The 15336-nt window shown below is 38.8% G+C and overlaps 1 long non-coding RNA gene across 2 annotated transcripts; it reads left to right on the top strand.

Annotated features, from left to right (window-relative positions):
- Window positions 1–284: 284 nt before the first annotated feature.
- Window positions 285–6108, top strand: LOC124871670. 2 transcript variants are annotated; one of them, XR_007039072.1, is made up of 3 exons: window positions 285–370; window positions 504–638; window positions 2809–6108. It is a non-coding gene; the product is annotated as an uncharacterized LOC124871670 (long non-coding RNA). The 2 variants fall into 2 exon arrangements; XR_007039071.1 differs by having other exon boundaries at window positions 292–416.
- The last annotated feature ends 9228 nt before the right edge of the window (window positions 6109–15336 follow it).

Raw genomic sequence — 15336 nt, forward strand, 5'->3', positions numbered from 1 at the left:
TGCTGGGGTGGGCACCTCTTTAACTGCCAACAGAAGACATTTAAATGATGTAAAAGCTTCTGAATGTTCACACACAAAGAGATCAATAAAGATGTCTGTCTCTCGGAGGACCCAGGAAGCAGTAAATACCAGACATGTTCATTGTGTGGGATGAACATGTGTAACTGTGTGTTTGGCCTGCCGACCGTGACATTCCCAGCTTTGTGTGTCTTTATCGCCCGCTCTCCTCCCACTCCTCCTCATAACTTCTGATTATTAGGCTGTTTTCACATTTTTCAGCTAAACATAAATCTCGGAGCTGCAGAGACAATTATCTCCATGGGAAAGAAAGGATTCCTGCTTTGAGGAGGATTGGATTTTCGAAAAACAGGTGTGCCTCAGGTCACTCATCTGGCTCGGAAACAGCAAAATCTCCAGTAATGGATACCCTCATTTTCTCTGTCAATGACACATGAAGTCACCTCTGAGTGTTTAGCATCTTCATTTGTTATATTATTCTGCAGAACGTGATTAAAATGTGACTTGGTTGACTCCAGGATCCATGTTTGCTCTGATTGATCGAGTGACATTAAAGGAGGAGGAACACAATGCCTGTTAAACACTGTGCACAATGTTCTGATAGCAGGAGACACAAAAAGGTCAGTGATATCATTGTAAAGAGAAGCTGCACTGATTGTTGATCAACTCAAATATTTGTCCACCCTCTCAGTACAGAGAGGGGCTAAGGTTGGAAACGTTTTCTATAAAATAGGTCAGAAGAAATATTCAGAACATGTGTTTAAAAATACACTGAAAGAAGATAATTAACGAGAAACATCACGTTTAAGGGCCGGACAACCTAAAAATCTTAAAGGTATGCGACAATGATCATTTACATAGTTTTTTAGAGTGGGTGAGCTCCAAGAAAGTAAACAGGTAAAGAGGCCAGATATCCCCTCAACCCCGCAGGGGCAACACTTAATGAATTTTAACATGCAGACTAATGAATAAAGCTGCTCTAATTTGTATCTTTTCTGTTCCTTTTTTGTTTAAAAAATAGCATAAACATTTGAAAATTAGATCAAAAACCACCCACTGCTCCCTGTAAGGGATGGGTTAAATGCAGAGGACAAATTACGTTGTAATGTACATATGCAATGACCAATACAGATGATGATTATTATTATTACTTTCCTTGCATTTGGGATAAAATCCCAAATATTTTTACCTTTCTGCTGTAATTCTGCTGTATATACTGGTAAAAGGATCTGAGATAGAAGTGGCACAATTTGCAAAGCTTTCCTCCTATAGCTGTGCTTGTAATTTAAGGCAAAGGTCTTCTGTTTTCATAGTTAAATTCAAAGAAAGGAAAGAAAGGCACTCATTTATAGATAATACTGGGTTCCCGTCAGATTGCAGTACAACACATGGTGAGCAGAGCAGAAGACCAGGTCTTGTCCTTTACAGAAATAAGAAATATTGCAACGTTTATCCAAAAACTTTCTCCTTCGGCAGCAGCTTTCCAAGTCCAAACAGAAAGTAATTTAATGGTATTAACAGGTTTAAATTCTTCAATTAACAAAATCCTTCAAGGTTCATGTAAAGTATTCAGCCACAAAATTGTGCAAAGATCTAAAAAAAAAAGCTCTTCTGTGTAGTTCGAAATAAATTAGATTCGGGTTTGAGACCCAAAGGGAGCAGGGCTGTTATACATCTGAAACCTCAGTCTGACTCTTTAATGTTCTGATCCACGATCAATTTCTGCAGGTCATTAAATGTCTCAGGGTACTAAATAATTTCAATTGATCTTTCTGGTTTGGTAGTTCAGGGGCTGCGCAGAGCAAACCCTTTTGCAGCAATAAGGTCCTGAGTTTAAATTCAGGCAGGGGTGTTTCTGTATGGAGTTTGCATGTTTTCCTCATGCGTGGTTGGGTTATCTATTCAGTTTTTATTTCAATTCAGTTTATTTATATAGCGCCAGGTGTTCTTAACTCTCCCCACAGTCCAAGTAATGCATTTTGCATATCTCAGTGCTGCCCTGTGATAGACTGATTATGTGTCCAGGGAGTTCCCCCATTTTGCCCATTTGCCGCTGCAGATAGTTAACACCTCCCTGTAAGGACAAAAATGGAAGTGCAATAGGATGAATGGATGGATACTCAATATAGGTTGCCGGCTCAATTTCTTGTAAAGAGAACAGATTTTTCTCTGTCTCATGGTTGTGTATAAACCTCTCAAGGTGTTGTCATGTTAAGTTAGAAAGCTGGTGTCTGCCTTTTTTGCATCTTTGTTACAGAATAATAATCGTCTACACCAGTCTGTAAAGGTCTTTGTGCAGAAGACCCAAACAACAACAACATTGGTGTTCCCTGTTGTCCACAACTCTGAGCTGTAGAGGGGTTGGTTACCTGCCCATCCACAGGAACCTCCTCGCAACTTCATGACATATGTTAATAATGGGAAAATCCCACTAGTCTCGTAGTTTTTCTTCTTTTTGGTTTTAAGAGGACAATCAGATCTTTGCTCTTCAACCAACTTTGATGTTTTGAGGCATTGTCATTAAACACAACTTTAACCAACCTTCAGTCTTGTTAAGGGTTCAAGTATTCACCAGAAGCAAACTTTCCTCTTTAATTAGTGTTTTCTGGGTGTTTGTTCCTTCTCACATGTTAAAATGTGCAAGTTACTAAACCTTTGAATATCTGGCGTCTGCCTTTAGTTGCAGAAAGAAGTCTCTTCATTCCTGTCATTCCTATAATTAGTGATGGACAGGATGAGGGATACTCAACTCCTCATGTTGCTTTGTTCTTTCTCACGCTTCGACCACAGGAGCTGACGCTGTGGACGAGGAGTGAGACCAAACACAGGATTCCTCCTTGTTTCTATCTTTTCTTTTCATTGAGTTCACCATCACCTCCTCCACATTCCTCAGGCTATCTGTGACTGAGGAGGAGACATTCCTGACACCATTGTTGGGCTCATGTTGCCCCCTCTGTGAGAAATGAAGCCACCTACCAGTAAGTTTCAGATCATTTCCAGCTTCCTTCTGCTAAAAAGCTTTATGGAGATGCTGGTTTCATTGCTGGTTTTCACTGCCAAAGGTACCCAGAGTTGGTTCAATGACCCCAGTGTTACTGTTTTTGATTGGCCAGGAAACTTGCAAAGCAAGCTGGGCTTCTGTTCATCCTCAGCAGAACCACAGGCAGAACCTCCATGCAAATGATGCAGTAATTCATGTAAAAGGAGCCCTAACCAAGTATTGAGTGCAAAGAAATGAACACACTTTACAGAAGCCTGATATTTCTGTTTAAATGTATTTTATTTAATATGATCATTTTGTGAAACACTGAATTTTGTATTTTCATTATCTATAAGCCATAATCATTAAAATGCCAAGAAATAAAGGGTTGAAATATTTCACTCTGTGTAATGAATCTATATGAGTTTCACTTTCTGATATGAGTGACAAAAAATATAAACTTTTTCATGATTTTTTTAAGCTGTTGATGTGTACATATATTTTATCTGGAAATAATTGTAGGTAATCTCTTGTGCAAATAATGTTAATTTTCTGCATCTTCTCATCTAAAACATGTCTTAGAGCTGTTTCCAGTCCAGTTTAACCTGTTTTAGTGTGTGGTGCATGCAGTGATGGTAAGGTATATTACATGGAAGGAAAAGATGGATGGCGAACTGATGGACAGGTCATGTTTTCCCTGAACAACAAATTGAAATCCTTTCAGCAAATCTCTGCTTGCTCACATCTTCATCATTTGTTTTTCTTGTAAATTTCTTAATTGTTTCCCAGCTTTGTAATTCTTCCTCCTCCTCTTTCTCTCTACCTTACTTTGGATGTTGATCTTTATGCATCACTCTACCTGAAAACCATTTTTTCCACTTGTAATTCTTCTCTGTAACAGACTTCAGATCAAAGTGTAAAAACCTCTCGCCGTCTCTGCTTCTCTAATCTCAGCTTCCTCTGGGTGGAGATAAGGACCATGTGAATGAGCACAGGTTTTACTTCAGGGGCAGAGAGATGAATCAGATGTTTCTGCTAAGGATAAATGTAATTTATTCATTTACAGGGCTAAAGGCCAATGGGATCAGTTAGGTAAGGCGTGAAATAAGAGGAGGATAGATTGTAAACTGAAATCTGCTGAGTTTTTTTTACCTCCTGATGGTGAGAACTGACTGACTGGTTTATGGCTGCACCTCCAGGGAGGATTTTACACAACAAAGGGTGAAAAGGCTTCTCTGTGTTTAACTGGTTGTATGAGAGCGTTCAACTTTTCATCTGACCACCACTCCCTTCCTTTACAGGTCACCTTAGGGAAGAATTCATCTGCGTAACATGATGCACATGTGCATACCTGTAAGGTGTGTGTTCAGGTGATAGTGTAGGGCTGTGTTATCTGTGTGTGTGTGTGTGTGCAGAGGTCAGAGGTGGTGACGTAAGCCTGCAGGTCCAGAGGTTCAGCTGAGGTCCTGACAGAATCTGCTCAGCTGCCTCATCATTGCCTGATAAAGTCTGCTGCATGTGTGGCGTAAGATGGAAGCGTTCCTGTTCTGTCTGTGTTCTGCTCAGAGATATGATGGTGATGAAGAGGAAGAGACTGTTGGAAATTCCACTTTCATCAAGCCATTTTCCAGACAACATAAACTTTCATCACAGATGACACGATGTAAAAGATCTCTCCTTTACATCAGGTTCTGATCAAACAGCCAGCATCAAAACGTCTTCCTCTGGGATAACCTCCAGCCATGACACCTTCAAGACCTCCTCTCAGCACCGTTTCAACAGCTCATGTTATTTTAAAGCACTGACACATTGTTATGTCTACCATCTAAGCTCCATGCTCAGAAATTCAGGCTCCTATAGCTGCTCTCCACATGTGAGGTGCCAAAGGAAAATATCGGATCATGTTGTACTTTGAACAGTAATTTTAAAACTGTATTTATGTTTTTTTCCAAACAAATGTACAATTGTGTGGTTGGCAACAAATGATTCAAAGTAATTATAGTGGTTAAGCCCAGAAAGAAAGAATAACGATCTCTTTAATAGTTTATTGCTTACCAAACGTATTTCTACGTTCAAATTTTCATTACAAATTATCCTCCGCAAAATTGTCCAGCAATATGAATGAGAATTAGTTTTATTGGCCAAGTTTGTGTGCATAAAGAAAATATTTCACTCAGTTTCACACGCTCACAGTGTACAGCTATTAAATATAAAATTTATAAATTATGAACATTAAGAAGGTTGTGTTCAAAGGGCCAAAGTAAAAATCTGTCAAACCAACATTTGTGACCTGAATTTCATGCTGCATTTAATTAAACTCAGAAATCAAAACTCTGATCAGGGAAGGACACCATGATTTGTATCCACAGATCTGTTCTGTTGCTTTCAATGTGTGTTAAAGGTGTCAAAAGATGCAAAACATTTAAATGTAACACCTAGTGGTTTAGGTCAGAGCACATCGGTCCAGCACCGTTTAAACTCAATGGACCCACTGGTAAAGATTTCTTAAAAGACTTTGTTAAAAGACGTTTTACTGTGAAAGCAATAAAAGTTATTCATTCTCTTGTAGGTCCCCTAAACCTGCCCATATCCACAATCTGGATATGAAAGACGACCCAGGTCTTTGTTGCCAACACGCATTGAGGAGGACTTTGGATGTTTGCAGTTTTATGTGAAATATTAAAAGAAACAACCAATTAAAAAACTTGCAACAAAACAAAAAGCTACAAATTTCATTAAAATAAAAAGATTCTTAACCTTTTTATTTACGTCACTGCGATGTCATTAAATCATGAGCAGGTTCATCAGTGTCTGTTAGCATAAACCTGAGTTACCGAGACGTGAAAGTTTTCCAGATCCAACCTTCAGTTTGAATTTTTCTGTATTGAGAAAGGAACAAAGATAAATATGTGTCTATTCTGTGAATGTTGTTTATTGTAAATGAGTTTGTTGTATTAGTTTTTCTAAACTGGCTTTATTAAATGTTTTTCACCTTATTGAATTTCATCTTATCTCACGATCGTACACACTCTAGTTTTCTAAAAGCTCAGAGGATGCCAGCTCCTAGAGTTTTGTTCTGCAGTAATAAAAGTTTACATTTGCCAACTAAACGCGGCCCAAACAATATCTGGTTCTTTTGTGACCTTATCAACAGTTATAAACGGCCGTCACAATCACCGGCTCGGTGGAAATAGCGATGCTCTCTGCCATGTTTGGAAATTAAAATAACTTTTCAGTGAGAGAGGCTGGAACAGGAACCACTGAGTTTTATTGTCCATTTGTTGTAAACATGTTTCAGGAATAATTTGGATAGTATGTTTAAAACCTTCAGCAGTCCTTCACTGATCCCAGGTCCTAATTTCTCTATTCTCCGTCTTTGTGACCACCATCCCCCTTTCTTTCTCTCACGTTCTATACTATCTCCTTCACAGCAGCTTATTCATGCGAACAAAGTTGAATAGTGCACACAGAAGGGGGATCAGAGACCTTCTCTCCCCCCTTTAACCTCCCATTCAACCCCCTGGATCTCTTCATCCAAAGGCCTAAAACTGATCCTGCATGATGGAGAGATGCAGGGATCACAAAGGCATGTAGGGGATAAAGAGGAGGAGCAGTGATGGGGAATTACAAATGAAGATAACAATCACTAATATGGAAATTAGGTTGGAAGGAAGAAACAAAGAAGAGACAGTGTTGAGGGGCAGAAACAGAGATGAGGGAGGAAAAGAAATGAGTTCGATGCAAAGAAAAACCATAAATGTTCACATATTGGTAGTGTTAAAATATTCTTTGTACACATTCAGCCTAAAAAAATCATCTGTTGACGTAATAGAAGTAGGAGATTTCATAACATGAAGGAAACCACATGTGAAACAACCAAACTGTGGTCAGCTGGTCAAATTAAATCTACCAGACAGTCATTATATAACTCCCTGCGGACTGTAGCAGTTGATCAGTCTTCTAATTCCTAATCCAAATCTGCTGGACTGAAGCCTGGGTTCACCCTGTGACTTAATAAATCAATGTTTGAAGGATAAATAATCTTTTTTTAAAATCATCCACCTCCTTCGCTTGTGCAAAACACACCAGAAATGAGCACAGCAGGTTTTTTTCTTTACTAAACATAATCCAAGACTTTACTGCCAGGTTGGAGTCGAATCATCCCTTTACTAAAAATGTTTCTTCTCAATCTCAACCTCCTTATCTCATATTCTTATATACTCTCATTTTCTGCTGTACTGATCCTGACAAACAGATATATATAGTTTGATTTATAAACACTGATTTTAAAAATGGTTTTGGTAAACCCCTGTTTTCTGAACTGTGCTCTGCTTTTTCAAACAGGAGCACACAGCACCCCAGCTAGGATTTATGTAAAATGTCATGTGGTCCATCACAATCACATGAGATTACATATGATCACATGTTATCATATGTTGTTTTGCAGTTGAATTGAATGCATTTCTGGAAATGGCTTAGTGGGAAAAGAAATCACAAGATCTTTCAGAACAGAACTCCTCCGTCCGAAGTGCAGAGCTGTAGTCTTTTCTGTAGGTTCCTTCAATACAAAATGTCACAGAGAATCACTTATATATCTAATTATAATCAATAAATAATATTTTATTAGTGGTGCTAGGGTTTTTTCTCATTTCTTTACAGAAATACACCACTGTGGAAAGATTTAAACATTGAATCACATTTTTGTTTTGATATAAAAGAAGACAATGCACAGTTTAGGTTTTAATCTGTGGGTTTATCCTTGATAAGCTCATGTAATCTCTCTAAAAGATTAACAAAGAGAAACTAGAGAGAAATAAAGGGTTAAATTAACTGTTAAAGCTTGCAGACCCCCATGAGAGAACAAGAAAATAGGACTTAGATGGGATTGAGACACTACAATAGTAAAAAAAAAAATGGACAAAAGTAAAAGAAATTAGAGGCTTTTTGGAAAAACATAAAACATAGAACTTCACAGTTTACTATAAAACATTAGCAGTTGCTAAAAGTTTTTTAAGGCTGAATTATTGCTCCACAGAGCTCAAAGACTTCCATATTCATTTATCTTCCTAAAGCCAGACTCATAGTTTTCATTTTAATACGTTACATGAAATTTCAGCAGAACATGCAGGTTCTTTGCAAAGTCAGCAGCGTTTGGATGTAAACTCAGAGCTGCGACTGCTCAGATTGAGAAACCCCATCAACCCATTCAGGGCGGACAGAGCTGTGAGTGACAGGTTCAAATCACAGGGCGACGAGGGACGGAGAGGCCAAAAGGATTCAATAAAGACAGTGATGGGGTGAGGAGAAAACAGAGATGAGGCAAAAAAAAAAAAGAAGGCAGACGTGTTTAATGCAAGAAAGTATGGGAAAATTAAAATCAGGAATATACTGATCATTTAATGGGTTTAACCGGTCTGCAATCAGGACTCATTTTAATACTGAACGGCTGTATACCAAGTAAATCCTAACATCTAATATTCTATCAGGATAAAAATAAGTGCATTTTCCAAAGAGACCCGTATAATCAAACAGCTTTAAGTTTAATTTTAACAAAAAGCTTTCTGTTTGTCGATCATCACAAACATTAAAAGATTAGTTCTGTTTTCTGGAGTGTGTTTGTATGGAGTCTTTCTAAATGGTCAGCATCTCCAGGTTACAGTAGTCGTCACAGTGATCTCAGTTTGAAGAATCATCTGTTACACAAGAACTCCCAGGGCCATCAATGCAGATGTCAAACTGTCACCAGTCTCATTTATAAATTCAGTTTTAAAAAACAGGCAGCGTTTATGAATGCTCTTTACAATTCTGTGCAGACTGGATTTATAAGCAGCAGCTGAAGATAATAAAAGACCTGACATTGTTTATAGATTCAGCTGAAAACAGTCACAGAGTAAAACCAGGCGATCTATTATTTTGCTTACATAATGGAAAATATTAGGTTCCAGTTTTCGCCATGTCTACTTTTATTGATGATCCTGAGGTATATCTCTAGAGGACATACAGCCCACCCTTCCTCACTCTGCTACTTTCTCCTACTACTCGCCAATTAAGCATCATCAGCAGTTATCGCTAACATTAACTTTATGTTCTCGTTCTCTTTTTTTTCTCTTCCTAGACGTTAAATTGGGATGGCCTAGTTGTTTATCTCTGACACCTCTCTGGAGAGGGCTGAGCTATTAGTGCAAACAACTTTATGTTCTATTTCTGTAAATAATCCATTTGGCCATGTCTCATTCCCAAACAAAAAAATTAAAGGAGCTATTACTGCGACTACAACTGGGGACACAATACATGACCCTTCACAGTCGTCACAGGTTTTGAAAAGACAAGGTGTTCACACTAATATATGTGGATGACACACTTAACTACGCCTGCTGATGGATGACAAACTACAGGAGTTATCAGACCAATTAAAGCCAACTGAGCATATCAAACTCTCAAGAAAACTCTCACGATGATGACAGTTTGCAGGAACACACATAACAGTAGGTGGCAGTAATATAGGAATATTGGGTCCGGGGGCTGGTTACCCTGAGGGCTGGGTGCCCTGGCTCACTCCCGGTGGCTGATTGCCAGGGCCTGGGCCCCCTGGCACTATGCAGCCTCTGGGGTGGTGATCCTCCCAGGGTTCCCATTCACTGGGGGTCCTTTGGATGTCTGGGGCTTAGATCTCCCCCGTATCTGTCTCGGGTCCAGGGGGTCAGGTCTGTGGCTCCTCACACTCACTATTGTATGTTTTAATGGAGAAAGTTTATTTACACAAGCACGCTCACACTTACAACCACAGATATTTAGACTGAGGTGTTAACAGATACAAAGACATTATATATTGAGCCGCAGTTATCACTAAATACATCTTGCATTCAATTGTAGTGTGCAATTTCCTCTATTCTTTTGTCCTTCTCTCCTTTTTTCCTTTTTGCCCCACCTCTCCCTCTGTCTTGCTTATTGTTTTTCCTTTTCGTTTCCGTCTCTGTGTCCATTGCAATTGAAATAATTCCAAAGCAGTTTCTAATAAAGTTTCTTTTATATGTATCAAGCGGAGTATTATAGCATTAGCCATAATGCTCCACTTGTGAAAGTAAAGCTTCTTCTTGGCACTTAGACAACAATCTTGAGTGCTACTCTGCTAGACAAAAATTTAAAAAAAGCGCTTGAAGCATTTTTTTGTGATTGGCGTCAAACAAATAACCTGCAGTGAACTCTAAACAGAAAGATAAGTGTCAGTGAGCTTATGTTGATCCAAAGCCAATCTGAATTTTTATTTTTGTTGGAGCTCAGAACCTGTGTTGTTTTTGGCTTAAACTGGTCAGATTAAAGTCAAACGCACTGGAGGTCAAACAACCTTTTAAATGGTTTTTGTTCTTTATGAAACTACCTCTAGCTCTTGATGAAAGTTTTTGTCTCCTCTTGTACAGCTAAAAATAGCTGGGCTTTTTCATGATTCTATACACAGATCATAGATCATTCCAATTGCTGGTAAGATACTGACTGTGCATACCTACTCTTCATAAGCTAGCATTAGAAAAACTAAGCTGTCCCTTGAACCCACTGACAAAAATGAGGGGTGGTGGGGGGAAGATAGAACGATAGATAGGAAGGACAGGGAATCGGTGGCTCCCTGAGTCCTGGGAAAAAGCTCCTACCTATTGTGTGCATTTATGAGCATTTGTGTGTGTTTCTGAGCACGCGTCCGTGGCTCGTTTGACCTTCAGCCAATCCCACACTAATAGTGTCTACCAGGACAGGAAGCAACACAATGCCAGGCAGGTCCTGAGGAAAGGCAGGATCAGAACCACACACACTGACTTTGTCACACATAAACAACAGTGTGCACACTGAAGAACCGCAACACACTTTGCTCTATTTGCTGCGCACAGAAATATCTCTGCGGTATTTCATACACTCTGTGCAGGAAGTGTGTGAACCTGCTGCAACAATACATGACTAACCACCCGCCTGAAGCAGCTGCTGCAGAAAATAAAGTTAAAAAATTAACTGTCAGGTCAACATCTCCTGCAAAGCATTATGGTTTATTTTATGAGGTGAATGTGTTGCAGGAGGAGCCCTGATGGATCTCTCAGTTATAAAACTAAAATTAGCCAAACCAGTCAGAGGGTTTATTGTATTTATTTTCAGCCAACCTTTGTCTAACTGTTCTATAAAAACACTTTTAGATATCTAAATATTTCTGATTATTTTCTGTATGATTCATGAGCACAAACAAAGAAATCCTTGTACTTTTAAGAAGCTGCATTAAAATCCAGCAGCAGTAATTACCTGGTTAAATTAACTCTCATCTTTAATCAGACAGAGAGTAATGAACCAGTTTTAAAGAGGACACAGAGTTAAAGACTAACAAGAAAATAGCAACAAAAGGAAGAAGAGGAAACTTGCAAGGCGCTGATCCCGGATGATCTCCTGTCATTCTAAAAACACAAACAGAACGGAGCTAAATATCTGCCCCCTGAGGGAAGACAGGAATAAAGAGTTAATCCGTCTATTAAAGCTCAGACATCCTGAAAAGTCAAAGTGCATCTGAGAAGCTGCAGAGACAAGCTGAGTCTGGTCAGGACACAATGCCGTCAGCCTGTTTGTGGTGAAGAGTTAAAGGAAAACTCAAAGAACTACAAATACCTGGTACAAAGGTGATTAAATTCAGTTCAATTCAGCTTTAAGCGAACAAGTTGACCGTAAGACATTTCTCATAACTTAAGAGAACTCCACTTTTATAAATCCGAGCTCTCCCTTTAAATGTTCTGAGAAATGAGTGACTGTCCTTTGAAAATCTGAACAGTGGTTGATATAAGCTTCAACGACAATGCCTCGTAGATTAGATTCCCAGCAACGACTGAAGGGGCGATGACCTCTGTGGCCTCCTCCTCGCTCCTCAGCTGCTGCCTTCCTCATCGTCTTCACCAGTTTTTCTCTAACTCCTTACCTACCTTTCATCCCCTTTCATCTGAGCCAGAGGTCACATGTGACTGAAACAAGCAAATGTTAAGTGTAAAATTAGTTTGAAAAGAAGAAAAAAAAAAACCTTATAACCTAATGCTTCATGTTTTCACAAATGACATTTATGTTAAAAACAGAACTGAACAGAAGTATGAAGCTTTAGAGCAAAGGTGTCAAACTCCATTCCTCGAGGGCTGGTGTCCTGCAGCTTTCAGATGTCGCTCTTCTTCAGCATATCTGAATCAAATATGTTCATCATCTGTAAAACTTGGAGGTAATTCAGCCATTTGGTTCTGGTGTTTTGGACCAGCGACACAGCTAAACGTTGCAGGTTATCAGCCCTCAAGGGCCAGAGTTTGACACCCTTGCTTTAGTAGACATAGTGTTAAATAAATTACCTGGGTAATGACATTTAAAGAGTTGCTCCAGTGTGCCTTGACCTTAAGTCAGAGACATGGCTCCCACCACTGTCCCTGTCCACAGCGAAGACAGTTTAACATCACCAAGGAATAAGAGAGAGCTGACCAAGAAAGGAGAAACTGTTCTCCAATCAACAGCTTTGAGCGTGACTGTAGCTGCTCACATGTACAAGTCAAATGCCATCTGGAAAAAGGTTTTACAAAGACTGACCATAGTTAAAAATGTATGGAGGAATGAAAGTAAGACTTTTAAACACTGTGAAGCATGTTGGTAGACGCATCATGCTGTGGGTTTCTTTTATTGCCACTGATGCTAGGCTATTACATGGAGTTGGTGGACAGACTGATTTAAAATAGCTTAACGTAATCTGAAACCAATATCTAGATGGTCCAAACCAGGACACAACTGGATCTTCTAGTGGAACAGTGGTCCTAAAGATCCATCCAAACTCGTTTTGGAATGGTTAACATTAAGCCTTTACTTCAGCTCTAAAGAAAATGTATGGACTATGATAATATTGAGGTCTGAACACCTCAATATTAAATGAGGCTCGACCGAGCCAAGAAGTGTAAATATTTTGCCAGAATTATGAAATGAGCTTGTTAATGGCTATTATCAGTGTGTGGTAGAGGTACAATGTGATCAGGGACTCCATATAAGCAATGAGAAAAACTGAAAGGTTCTACTAGATGAACTCAAACAATACAAGACTACAACAGAGGGTTTTCACTAGTATAAGGTAAGGTAAGTTTATTTATATAGCGCTTTTCAGTAACGAGACACTCAAAGCGCTGTATAGGCCACCCTGTTCAGTAAAAATGAGACTGTTTGCTGCTTTATAGCCTCCGTTTTTATCTGATAGGTTAAAAAAAAGTCACACACTAACCAAACTTTGCTTGTGAATAAAGTTACAGGTTTTCCTGAAATGTAAGTTCCTTTCATAATAGCACCAAAGGGCTCGGATTCTTTGCTTTAATGACTTTGTTTGTCACCTTCTGTTAATTCTGTTTCCTCATTACTAAGAGACAAAGACACCCCATGGAGGCTGAGAAGTCCAAAAAGAGGACTTGAATCCTGACGACTAGAACAAGCTGGAAATCTTTGTTGAAATAAAGGTGAGCATGGAGGGGAAAGAAAGAAGAGAATATATGGGGAGGAAAGAGAAGCGGAAATTAGATGAGACACTAGATGGTGGAAGGAAAACGGAGACATTTATCTGAGATACTACCAGCGCCACTTTTCATTCAGACAAAGACAAAAAGAAACACTTTGCATCCCATGGAAGTTACAATCCAATAAGTGCTAATGAGACATCATTTGAATCCCAAAGGGCGCTGAGAGATAGTGGTACGTGGAGGTGAAGAGTGAGAGTTTATTCCCAGAGACAGAGTGGGTGAAAGAGATGCTGACCCCCCGTGGGTAGGAGCGATTTACTCCCCCACATCCCCTCTGTTCACTTCCCTTTTCAGCCCTCTGCAGATTCCCTCCCTCAATCAGATCCATTCTGCTCCCCTCAGAGTTAATCCAACAAACACAGGCTGAGAAACAGTCTCATTAGCACTGAGTCTGCCAGTCAATGCGATGCAAACAGAGACGCTTCCAGCACAAACTAAAGTTGCTAACTAAACTTCAGGGTCATTATTGCATGAACAGCTTTAACACTGTTCTCTGAGATCTGCAGAAAGACTGGACTTACAGTCATTTATTTCTTTTAAGTAGGAACCCTGATGAATTAATTACCAGAGGAAAACATACATGAACCAAAACCATTTGTGCTACACCTCAGGAATAAATAAAAATACCTACACGTAACTTTCTGCTGGGTTTTATTTATAGGAAAATAAAGTAGAGCCAGATAAATATTCATATGGAATTAATTTGTGATCACAAACCTACAGCATGCACCATATTCATTTTTATATTAAAAAGTGTTACCTGGGATTAAAAGTTACTCTTTTCAACAATGAGAAGATCCATTATATCAGAATCACAACCAGAATCAGCTATTTTTGGCCAAGATTTTGCGCACAAACAAAGTAATTTGACTTTGCTTTGAAATGCTCACGGTGTACAGATATTAAATTTAAACATATAAACTTAACAGAAAATAAAAAAAGGATATAGCAGCAAAGTACAGAAAAAATACACAAAAAACACAAAAGCCAGCACAGTACCAAGGAGGTCATCTGCGGCGCCATCTTCTTCTACTATTATATATTTCAATAAAATTATTTTGATTTTAATAGTTAATTGTTTTTTGTTATTTTCATTTGCTCTGTCATATATTCTATTATTAGAATATTCAGTTTGATTAGAATTTAACTAATTGGGTGAACTGTTCTATAATTCATTTAAAATGGACTGCATTCGAAGACTTTAATTTAATTAATGCTGTTCTGTACTTGGACATAAGCTTGTTAGTAAACTGAAGCTTACAATAAAACAGACCAATTAAAAAAATCAACTGTAAAACAAATGAAATAGTTATTTATTGAATCTAATTGGACCTGTAGCAGAGAGTCTCCTGCCGTTGAATTTAAACAACCTGTTAGATAAATGTACATACATTATTCAGTTTTCATTCTACATTACTCATTTACTATCTAGATGTGCTGTTTATATTACTGATTGAGAATGGTTGTTATCTCCTTATATGCATAGAGGAATATGATGTTGCAACATGAGCACAGGATGTGAGAACAGTCTGTTTTCACATAAAGATAAACTCCCTCAGCAGTTGAAACCTCATGTAACTAGGGCGTTCCTTTTCTAATAAAAGCATGAAGAGCGGAGACTGTCTTCAGAGTGTGTTCGGAGGATTGTAACTGAGACAGTCTCCGGGACACTCTCCTTGCAAGTTAAAACAAACTAACTTCTCTGTGTCTTTCTTTGTGCAGATGTTGTAATGAGTGTTGGGGTTTGAACCTAACATTTAAATGGTCCTTCGAGCCGGAGTCCAAGAT

Source organism: Girardinichthys multiradiatus, chromosome 7 (assembly GCF_021462225.1).
Source record: "Girardinichthys multiradiatus isolate DD_20200921_A chromosome 7, DD_fGirMul_XY1, whole genome shotgun sequence".
In the NCBI taxonomy this organism is placed as follows: domain Eukaryota; kingdom Metazoa; phylum Chordata; class Actinopteri; order Cyprinodontiformes; family Goodeidae; genus Girardinichthys; species Girardinichthys multiradiatus.